Genomic DNA, 10,035 nt, shown 5'->3' on the forward strand with positions numbered 1-10,035 from the left:
GTAATTTATGTAAAGAAATTGGCACAGAGTGCGCTGCTCAGTCATGTCTGACTCTTTGTGCCCCCATGGACTGTAGCCCACCAGGCTCCTCTGTCCATAGGATTTCCCAGGCAAGAATATGGAGTGGGTTGCCATTTCCTTTTCCAAGGGATCTTCCCGACCCAGGGATCAAACCCATGTCTCCTGCATTGGCAGACAGGTTTTTACCACTGAGCCACCTGGGAAGCCCAGCACAGGGTCTGGCACAAAGTAAAATCTCAACACTAGTTTGTCCTCTTCCATTCAGCTGGGATGCATGGAAGAGCTAGAGGCTGGCCAGCTGACTGTCTGTCTGTCTCCATATGATCTCTCTACGTGACTGACTTGGCCTACCTCCCAGCATGACTGTCTCAGGGGGTCAGACCCAGGTAGAAGCTACAAGCCCCTTTATGAAGTAGCCTCAGAATTTACACAGGCACCAAGTTTGCAAGCTAAAAGAAGCAAGTCTTAAGACCAGCCCAGATTCAAGGGGAAAAAACTATACAAGGGCATGAAAACTCAGATGCACAGTGGATTGGGGGGCCATCTTTGGAGCCCATCTAGAACATAGCCCACTCAACTCCCCAAAACATTTTTTCCTCATTTTGGAAATTTAGAAATATTTTGTTCCACACTACCGTTAACTCTCTCCGAAGAGTAGAGAATTTGGGTTAGATTGGCAGCCTCTTACACGAAGCGAACAAAGTTCAGTGTGAAAACACCCAGTCCCTTCCTTCTTAGAGAGACAGTGTGGCCCTAAAGTCAGGCTGCTTGAATTCGACTCTTGACTCCACCCTACACTCTAGTTTGAGCTGGTTTTGCATCCTAGCGTTTCCAGCCTGTAACTACGACAAGACACTCTGATAAGGGAACACCTTAAGCTCACAGAGGAATTGTAGACAGTTGACAGTAGTTTCAAAAAGCGTTAAGTAGCATAATTTGTAATGTGGATATAGTGAATAAATGGCAGTTTTCTGGCAAGCGAATTTATGGACAAATGAAACTTACACTTGTTTGGATTTTTTTTTTTTTTCGGCTGTGCCAGGTCTTAGTTGAGGCATGAGGGAATCTTCACTGCTGCATGCAGGATCTAGTTCCCTGACCAGGGATCGAACTTGGGCCCCCTGCATTGGGAGCGTGGAGTCTTAGCCACCAGACCACCAGGGAAGTCCCACACTTATTTGGACTTGTGGCATCTCCAATCTTGTTGTCTTTGGCTTCACTGGGAAATGAATGCAAAACGGCACCCAACTTGCCCTAAACTTTTTCAATTCACTTTATTATATTAGTAGGAATTCAACCAATAACATATTCTTTTGAGTGCACAAATATAACCAAAGCTTTGCAGACAAATGCAATAAAATCTGCTAAGTAATTCTAAGAGGCAGGGCTGGCTAGAAGTGAATAGAATCTGGGGAGACTGGTTTATGAAATGCCTGAGAGGCAATGGAAGACCCTCCTCACCAAACGTTAACAGGGAGGAGACAGACAGGTTTCACTAGTCTTTCAGCAGACATTTAGAAATTGAATAACAGAAACAGCAAAGGGACTCAGAGACTTCCTAGGTTTGGCCATGGGTGGGGTATTAGGGGGGTTCCCTTGTGGCTCAGCTGGTAAAGAATCTGCCTGCGGTGCGGGAGACCTGGGTTCGAACCCTGGGTTGAGAAGATACCTTGAAGGAGGGCATGGCAACCCCCTCCAATATTCTTGCCAGGAGAATCCCCAGGACAGAGGAGGCTGGTGAGCTGCAATCCATGGAGTCACACAGAGTCGAACACAGCTAAGCATGCATACCCACCCAGGTTCCTGATACAGCTAGAGCATGAGTCAGGGAAGAGAGTTGTGTCCGTCAGGGTTCCCTGTGTCAAGCATCGAAATCAACTCTGGCCAACTTGAACAAAATGGATCTTTCAGCGGGACACAGGGCTGATTCCAAACAGACAGGCCCAGGCACCACCAGAAGGTCTCGGCAGCAGAGATTACTAAATGGTCTTGTCTGAACATTCCCACGAGAAAGGATGAACCAGCCCAACCATTTTCAGTCTTTTCACCGCTAAGGAGGATGACACCAACAATCCTGGCATGGGTTAGTTTACTTGGCCACTGGCCAGAGAAAAGGTGACCACTATTTAAACATATCCCGTTTGAATATGCCCAGTGGGAGAAAGGTGATTCTTTCAAATGACTGGTTTTGCCCCAGGAAAGTAAAAGGGCTGCGGACTGCCAAAAGCAACACATATCTATTACAAAAGTCAACATTGACCCGCCAGAAGAATAATACCTGTAGTGAAATGAGGGGTCTTTTCTTAGACTAATCAGGCAGGTGGTTGGAGGGCAGGGTGTGGACAGGGCAGTAGTGTGCTGCTGTGTTGCCAGAAGTGGCGTGTTTTGCCCCAAGAGGCTAAAAGGCAGTTGAGAAAGAGGAATAATTACAGTCTGAGACAACCTTTGAGAATAATCTATTATTATCTTGTACCCTGTTTGATCCTGCAGACTTCTGCAGCCAGGTGAAATCCCAGACACAGTGCATCCTTTTCCAAAGACCTAAACATTCTTAGAAAGGAAAGGGCCACTAGAAAATTCAATGTTAGTTTGAACGAATTAATTCTGCTTGCTTTCCTGTTCATCTCAGTAAGGGTTTGAGTAAAGTGGTGGAGAAGGAGGTTGGTAATTTGGGTGCACTAGCTAAGTCAGGCTGACCCACGTCAAATGCAAGGGCTTGGGGCAAATGAAGGTTCAGAGACCTGGGGAAGAGGAGCCCCCAGGTGGAGGAGGGCCATTAGGATCGACCCTCCTCAACACACATATCACAGTTCCCCACTCCCCACCCAGACCTCAGGCTCCGATTGGCCTTTGGCCACCTTAGGGGTTAAAGCAGCAACCTGTAGCAGAGGCCTCGAGACTAAATGACCGTCTGTAACTTTGTGGTTCAGGGAAGATGCATCTTGAGTTTCTAAACACTGACATAAACCTTAGGAACACGGCTTTTTCAGCAGGGGTGTTGTCTATAATGCATCATTTCGACTCTGTGATTTTGTTGGTGGGATTTATTCTGAGCGACCTGGCCTGGGGAGTTCCATCATCAAGCAAACATTCATTTCTCACGCATGTAATTTGGTTAAGCCCTTAATGAGGCACAAGGGCTTTTATCATGTCTGCCTCGCATCTTTATTTAGTCTGACTGATTAACTAACTGGCTCAAGCCCCCTGCCTCTGTGGAGTACAGATAAACAAGGGCTTAACTGTCTCAAGGGGTACCTTACAGTCTCCCGCGGGGCCATGAGAGACACGGGGAGTTCCTCTGAGGTGTTCCCGTCAGAGGGCTGTCTGCCGGGGAGCTGGAGGCTAAGGGGGAAAGAAGGGAGTCAGATTGCCCAGGTCAGGGCACTGCCAGGGACAGGGGGCAAGAGGGGGGCCTCCGGGCTTCCGCAGAGGATCCTGCCTGTGCCCTTGTTAAATAGAGCATCCTTCCCTTTTCCCTTAGTTTGTCTGCCAGCTCCCTGCCCCACCCCCCAGGAGAACCTAAAAGCGGAAGAGAGCAGAGGAGCAAAAGTGAAAGCCCAACCCAGTCCTCATCCATCTGTCCATCTTCATCTCCTCGGAGGGTCCAGAGAGCCTGGGCCAGGCTTGTGCCTGGAGGGGAGGACTGGAGGCTGGAGATTTAAGCTGGACTGGACTGTCTGTGTGTGTTATACAAATTTCAAGAAAGCCACACCCATGACATCTTTACAATGTAAAAAAATGAGACTGTATGTCTCCTTCCATTAATTTATCTTATTGATTTATTCATTTTTTAAAGAACTATAAAAGGCAAGAATGCAGCCTGATGTATTTTGACCTTAAATCATCCACATGACTAATTATGAGGTTCACTAAGAACAGTCAGAACACTGACATGAAAAAAAAAAAGAACAGTGACATAGTACTTGGAAATTCAGCCAAAAATGACTCCAGTTTTGCGGAGTGAGAATTTTAAGAGGTCCAGTTTATGACAATCTTTGTGTACTTCAGTGTTTTTGTGTCGGCAATCACTGTAGATTTTTAAAATAAGCATGAAGAGCTGTTTTTGGAAGCTGGCGTCTATGTACCTAGCAGTATCAGCTCATCTGTACACATCATCCTAGCTCAGAACCCCAGAACAGTACTGCTGTGAAGAAGCTTGGTAGCTTCCAGACCGCCAGCCTCCGGGCCAAGAGAGCAAGGGTTCTGTGGGCTCACCATCTGGCATTACAGTGACTTAGATCAAGAGAACAGCAGATAGTTTAGAATGTTTGTCGTTGACTCTTAACAAATTGGCTGCTAATAAGAGAGTTCTCCAGAGTCATCTGTCAGATGAACACTAGGCTAAAGTCAAGACCTAGAATTGTGCCTCTAATGCACCATCTAGAGATGAACCAGTTAATTTTACTGCTCAGCAAAACAGAAGACATAGAACTGAAGTATCCATGGGCAGTAAGTCTAAAATCCAGACTTTCCGCCTTGACCCCATAAGACCGCAACTTAAAACCTACTGAATGCCAGTGCAGGAAACTCTACTGCAACCTACTCATTTCTCTGTGTCTTTAAATTGTGTGTGTGTGTGTGTGTGTAGTTTAAGAATGCTGGGAATTTCAGTTTTGTGAAAAATGAACAAAAAACACTTTGATATGCTATTTTAATAGGTGGAACTTAAGTTCATTTCAACAGGATTTTTATATATATATATACACTTTGGCCACCTGATGTGAAGAACTAACTCATTTGAAAAGATCGTGATGCTGGGAAAGATTGAAGGCGGGTGGAGAAGGGGATGACAGAGGATGAGATGGTTGGATGGCATCACTGACTCGATGGGCATGAGTTTGAGCAAACTCCGGGAGTTGGTGATGGACAGGGAAGCCTGGCGTGCTGCAGTCCATGGGGTTGCAAAGAGTCAGACATGACTGAGCAACTGAACTGAACATATATATATGTATGTTATAATCTTATTTGTTTATTTATTTTTGGCTGTACTGGGTCTCCATTGCTGAGCAGGCTTTTCTCTTGTTGCAGCCACTGGGGGCTCCTCTCTAGTTCTGGTGCACAGGCTTCTCATCAAGGCGGCTTCTCTTCTTGCAGAGCACGGGCCCTAGGGCGTCAGGACTTCAGTAGCTGTGGCTCCTGGGCTTTAGAGCGCAGGCTCAATAGTCGTGTTGCACAGGCTTCGTTGCTCCGAGGCATTTGGATCTTCCCGAATCAGAGATGGAACCCATGTCTCCGGCTTTGGCAGGCGAATTCTTTACCACTGAGCCACCAGGGAGGCCCTCAAAAGGATATATTTAACATCAACCATTGTCGTTTAGCATTTTTACTAAAAGTAGTTGATAAGACACTTTATGTAGAGTTTATTGACAAGAAGTCTATCATTAATATTCGTTTTCTTCTCCCCGCCAAAAAATAAGTATGAGGTCAAAATTCCGAAGGAAAATTGGCCAGTTTTCCAAAACATTTGAGAGAGTGAGTAATGCCCGCCCCTCCTCCCCCAGACCATGCTTTCTGCTGTTCACTGACCGGGTAAGTTCTGATTGGGAAGAGCAGTGATGTGTCTGGCCCCTCAGAGGGTGGACATGAAGGCCAAGCTGGGGCAGGACCAGGGGAGTTTATTGTCCTTTAACATCCGTGGGTTTCTGAGGACACCACAGCTGACACCGATCCTCACTTCTGCTCCCATTTCAGCCCCAAGCTATTTTTAGGGCAAAGAATTTGAGACTTTACATCGAAGGCTAAATTTAGTGATGGTGAAACAGGGAGTTAATGGAAACTCTCTCCCCACTCAAAACACATCATCAGGTTTGGGTAAAATGCTAATAGCACTTAAGGAAGTGACAGTGAAGAAGAAAAAAAAAACAGAACCGGTTTGAAGGCTGGATCTGATCCTTGGCTGATTTCCATTTGGCCTGGGGGAGAAGCTCTCAGATCTGATTTGCTTTAGGGCTGCGTGAATGAAGATGCAATAAGGTATTGCAAACATTTAGTGGTGATGCCCTGGACTAAAAGACAAGACAGGATGGTTTATAGTTCCCCAGGGGCAGACAAGGCACTTCAGAAAATCATCCTCAGGACCCACGTCTCCCAGACTGTACCTCACCAGAGTACAAACAAGGGGTGGGGACCCTAACCCGTTTCTGACTTACTGCCTCCTTTAAGATGCCAGAATATTCTGTTTCACCAGCTTGGGATAAAATTATTGCTCAAACTAGCCTCCAATTCGCCTATCACTTGAATGGTTTTTCTTCTCTCCGTCGGGGCCCTCCCCCATAATAAATCCCAAACCTCAGAGATTGTCTTAATTCAAAGAGCCAGATTAGCTTTATCTCAGCTAGAGTCAAAATTCAGCTTCACCCCCAGGAGGTTAGAGGATAACTCCTAATTATTAGGTATTGGTTATTCTCTGCTACGGAGAAGGCAATGGCACCCCACTCCAGTACTCTTGCCTGGAAAATCCCATGGACGGAGGAGCCTGGTAGGCTACAGTCCATGGGGTCGCTAAGAGTCGGACACGACTAAGCGACTTCACTTTCACTTTTCCCTTTCATGCACTGGAGAAAGAAATGGCAACCCACTCCAGTATTCTTGCCTGGAGAATCCTAGGGACGGCAGAGCCTGGTGAGCTGCCGTCTATGGGGTCGCACAGAGTCGGACACGACTGAAGCGACTTAGCATAGCATAGCATAGCATAGCATTCTCTGCTAAAGGCAGCTGGGCTCCCAACGAGATCAAGTTTGTGACTCAGATCCCTGTTCACACACAGATGCACACACACACATACGCATGCATGCATGCAACCTCTACTTCACCCAAAGTAGTTTTTTTTTTGATAGAATTCAAGCTGTGCTGGGGGCCCAGGTGACCAGCACAAACCTGTCTGCCCCAACCTCCCCTACTCCCCTTTCCTCCAAGGTGATCTCCCCGAGGTCCCGCTAGCCTGAAGTTTTCCTGTCATCTGGCCTCAGTGAGACAGCTCACCCTCCCTGAGATGTTTTATATGTTGGGTGACTTCGAAGAGGAAGGGGTTAGACAGTCTACTGCATCTGCCCTTTCAGAGACTCCAGAGATTTTATGCAAATTTGTGAACTTCTTCTCCACAAGCTTTAAGATCTACCCACCAAAGCGTATTACACCCTTCCTCTGTAAACAAGTGATGCCTGTTTGCATTGACCACCCCACTCCAGTGCTGTTGCCTGGAAAATTCCATGGACGAAGGAGCCTGGTAGGCTGCAGTCCATGGGGTCGCTAAGAGTCGGACACGACTGAGTGACTTCACTTTCACTTTTCACTTTCCTGCATTGGAGAAGGAAATGGCAACCCACTCCAGTGTTCTTGCCTGGAGAATCCCAGGGACGGGAGAGCCTGGTGCGCTGCTGTCTATGGGGTCGCACAGAGTCGGACACGACTGAAGCGACTTAGCAGCAGCAGCATAAAATAAGGGGTCGTGCAAATGTTTCTTCCAGAAGACCTGTTGCAAGATGACTTGCTGTCTCTACCATTCGGACCCTGCCATGCGCTCCTCCCAGTAAAAATGATACAGACCCTTATGAAGTGTGACCCCTCCCTCCTGAAAATCCTTTCTCAGAGAATGTGAAGTGGGTACAAGTCAGATGGGGCTTTGGAAAGGCTATTTCTGGGGATTTCCCTGGTGGTCCGGTGGTTAAGAATCTGCCTTCCAACACAGGGGTCTCAGATTCCATCCCGGGTCAGGGAACTAAGATCCCATGTGCTGCAGGGCAGCCAAGCCTGCGCACCAGCAACTGCTGAGCCCTCGCCCCACAATGAAACATCCCGCGTGTCACAGGGACGATCTCATGAGCTGCAGCGAGGACCCCACAAGAGGCTATTGCTACTGGCGAACCCTGGTGGGCTCTGTGTGCCCTGCTCAGACCCCCATGCCGTGGAGCGGACTCGGGATGCTGTCTGCCCTCCTGCCGTTCAGACGGGCAGTGCCTCGGTCCTCTGTGTTTGAGGAAATGAGGCTGGTAATGACCTGGGGTGACTCACTGTGACTAAACACAGAAGCAGAGCCTGTCGGCTTGGCCAATGGGGAGGATGGGCTCCCCAACCTGAGCCTTCCTCCCCTCCTTCAGGCCCGCCTGGTGTCCTCCCAGGTCTCTGATTCACATTTACCCTGGGAAGCCTCTTGTTCCCACGAAAGGGAGTCTCTGCCGTGGATCCCAGGCAGAGGCTGTGTAACCCTCTCCTATTCCTCTCCAGAGGGCAGAGGGCAAGGGGGCCTGGCCTGGGCAGGTCCCCCCGCTCCCTTACTCTGCTCCTGACCCAGGTGGGCTCTCTGTCTCCTCTGTTCCCTCCCTCTCGGGTCTTGCCCGTCTGTGAAGCCAGCCCAGCCGGGCTCAGCCCCCGTCGGGAGAGCTGTAGGCATCATGGAGCTGGGCGCCGTTGTCAGGAGCCTTCCGGGCAGGCTGGGCCAGATGCCGAACTTCACCAACCAGTCAGGTGCACCTTCCAGGAGTTTGTACCAAGGTGCCCAGATTGAAATTTCTCGGGGGCTACAGGCAGACACAGAAAGCATGAGGCAGCCTGGTGCAAAGAGCTTTGCTTATCTGAGGCATTTTCTGTTAAAAGCAGAACTGGAGAAATGATCTTGAACCTTCCTCTGGTCACCCAGGGAGGGGCCCAGTTGGCAGCTATGCCAGAAAGGGAGAGGCATAGAGACGGGGCACTAAGCTGAAGTCACCAGGCAGCAGGTGTCCTGTAGTAGAACAAGGCGGAGAAAGAGTGAAAAACGAGAGCAAAGGGGTCAGAAACCGAGAAATAAATGGGGCTGAAGAGTTGCCAGGAGAGGGGACAGGGGCCTTTTTTTCTCTGAAATGACAGCTACTAAGAGCTGCTCAGGACACTAAAACATTTGTGGTTTCCTCAAAGACAACAGGAACCTTCCAGTTCCAGGAGCCGAGTCTCAGAACACGGCCAGTTCCTGGGGTTCCCTTCCTTTGCTGTGTAGCGTTCTTACCGAACGCTGAGGGACAGTCCTATGCCCCGGGGTAGCTCGAGCGCACCCGTTCTCCATCCCCCTGGACAGAGCCTCAGCCTCCCCCACGAGGCGCCTGGATTCACTCTCTCCTTCACACAGTGCTCCGCGGTCAGCCAGCACCCTATGACTGCAGGGGCTCAGGCTCGCGCCCCAGATGTTGCAGATGAAGTGATGGGGCGGGTGCCTATTTGAAGGAGCAGCAGAGGATGGAATTCAGCCTGGAATCCTGGAGTCAGGGAGGTCACAGATGCTGTTCCAGCCAGAGCTTCTGCCGTGGTTCCCTGCAGGCAGCTCAGGCCTCAGTGCTCAGCTCCGTTGTTCTCAAAGTTAGAACCCACTGGGAAGTCTGTTAACAGTGTGGCTGAGGAGGTGTGGCCTCAGGCCAGCTAAACCAGCATCTCCAGAGATTGGGCCAGCACTGGTATTTTTTAAATGCTCCCCAAGTGATTCTCAAAAGCAGCCAGGGTTGAGAACCCTCCGCTTACCTGCATTTAAAGGGCTCTCGTTTCCTCCTAGAATCAGTTCCCCCTGACATGGGCAACTCCTGTGGACAGAGGAGCTCCTAGGGGACTGGGGCCTCCTATTTGCCCTTTTCCTCAGGCCTTTTCAATTATTGAGATTCCCCCCTCCCCCTACCTATATTAAGCTGATACTTAACCATAGATAACTGTCTCAATCATTTTTTGTAAGTAGTTCTTATTTAAAAGTTTTAGTTTGAATTAAATTCTCCCACTCGAAGAGATTTCTGTTCTATAGTGGTTCAGAAGATGTAATTTCTGAGATATACTTTCTCCAGGGAAAACTATTTATTTGTAGACATTATAGAATGTGTTCTCCTCTATTCATGTAGGGTCCCTCCCTACACTTGGATGAACGGAGTTACTTGGTTATTAATGAATATTTCATATCATATAGATTCCTACATAGACAAAAAAAAGAAGTTTCCTACTCTAATGTACTGTGTAGTACCTTTCTCTCATCTGAGCAGGAAAGATGGGGTTAGGAGCCAGATG

At 48.6% G+C, this 10,035-nt stretch overlaps 1 long non-coding RNA gene across 1 annotated transcript in view; it reads left to right on the plus strand.

Moving 5' to 3' along the window:
* The window catches only part of LOC145516722 (uncharacterized), a 39,275-nt gene extending 33,907 nt beyond the window's left edge, over positions 1 to 5,368 (plus strand). The window contains exon 4 of the long non-coding RNA XR_014061698.1: positions 5,050 to 5,368. This is a non-coding gene — a long non-coding RNA (uncharacterized LOC145516722). The remainder of the gene's footprint in view (positions 1 to 5,049) is intronic.
* The last annotated feature ends 4,667 nt before the right edge of the window (positions 5,369 to 10,035 follow it).

This window comes from Giraffa tippelskirchi, chromosome 8 (assembly GCF_054371585.1).
Source record: "Giraffa tippelskirchi isolate mGirTip1 chromosome 8, T2T-mGirTip1v1.2.pri, whole genome shotgun sequence".
NCBI classification, from domain to species: domain Eukaryota; kingdom Metazoa; phylum Chordata; class Mammalia; order Artiodactyla; family Giraffidae; genus Giraffa; species Giraffa tippelskirchi.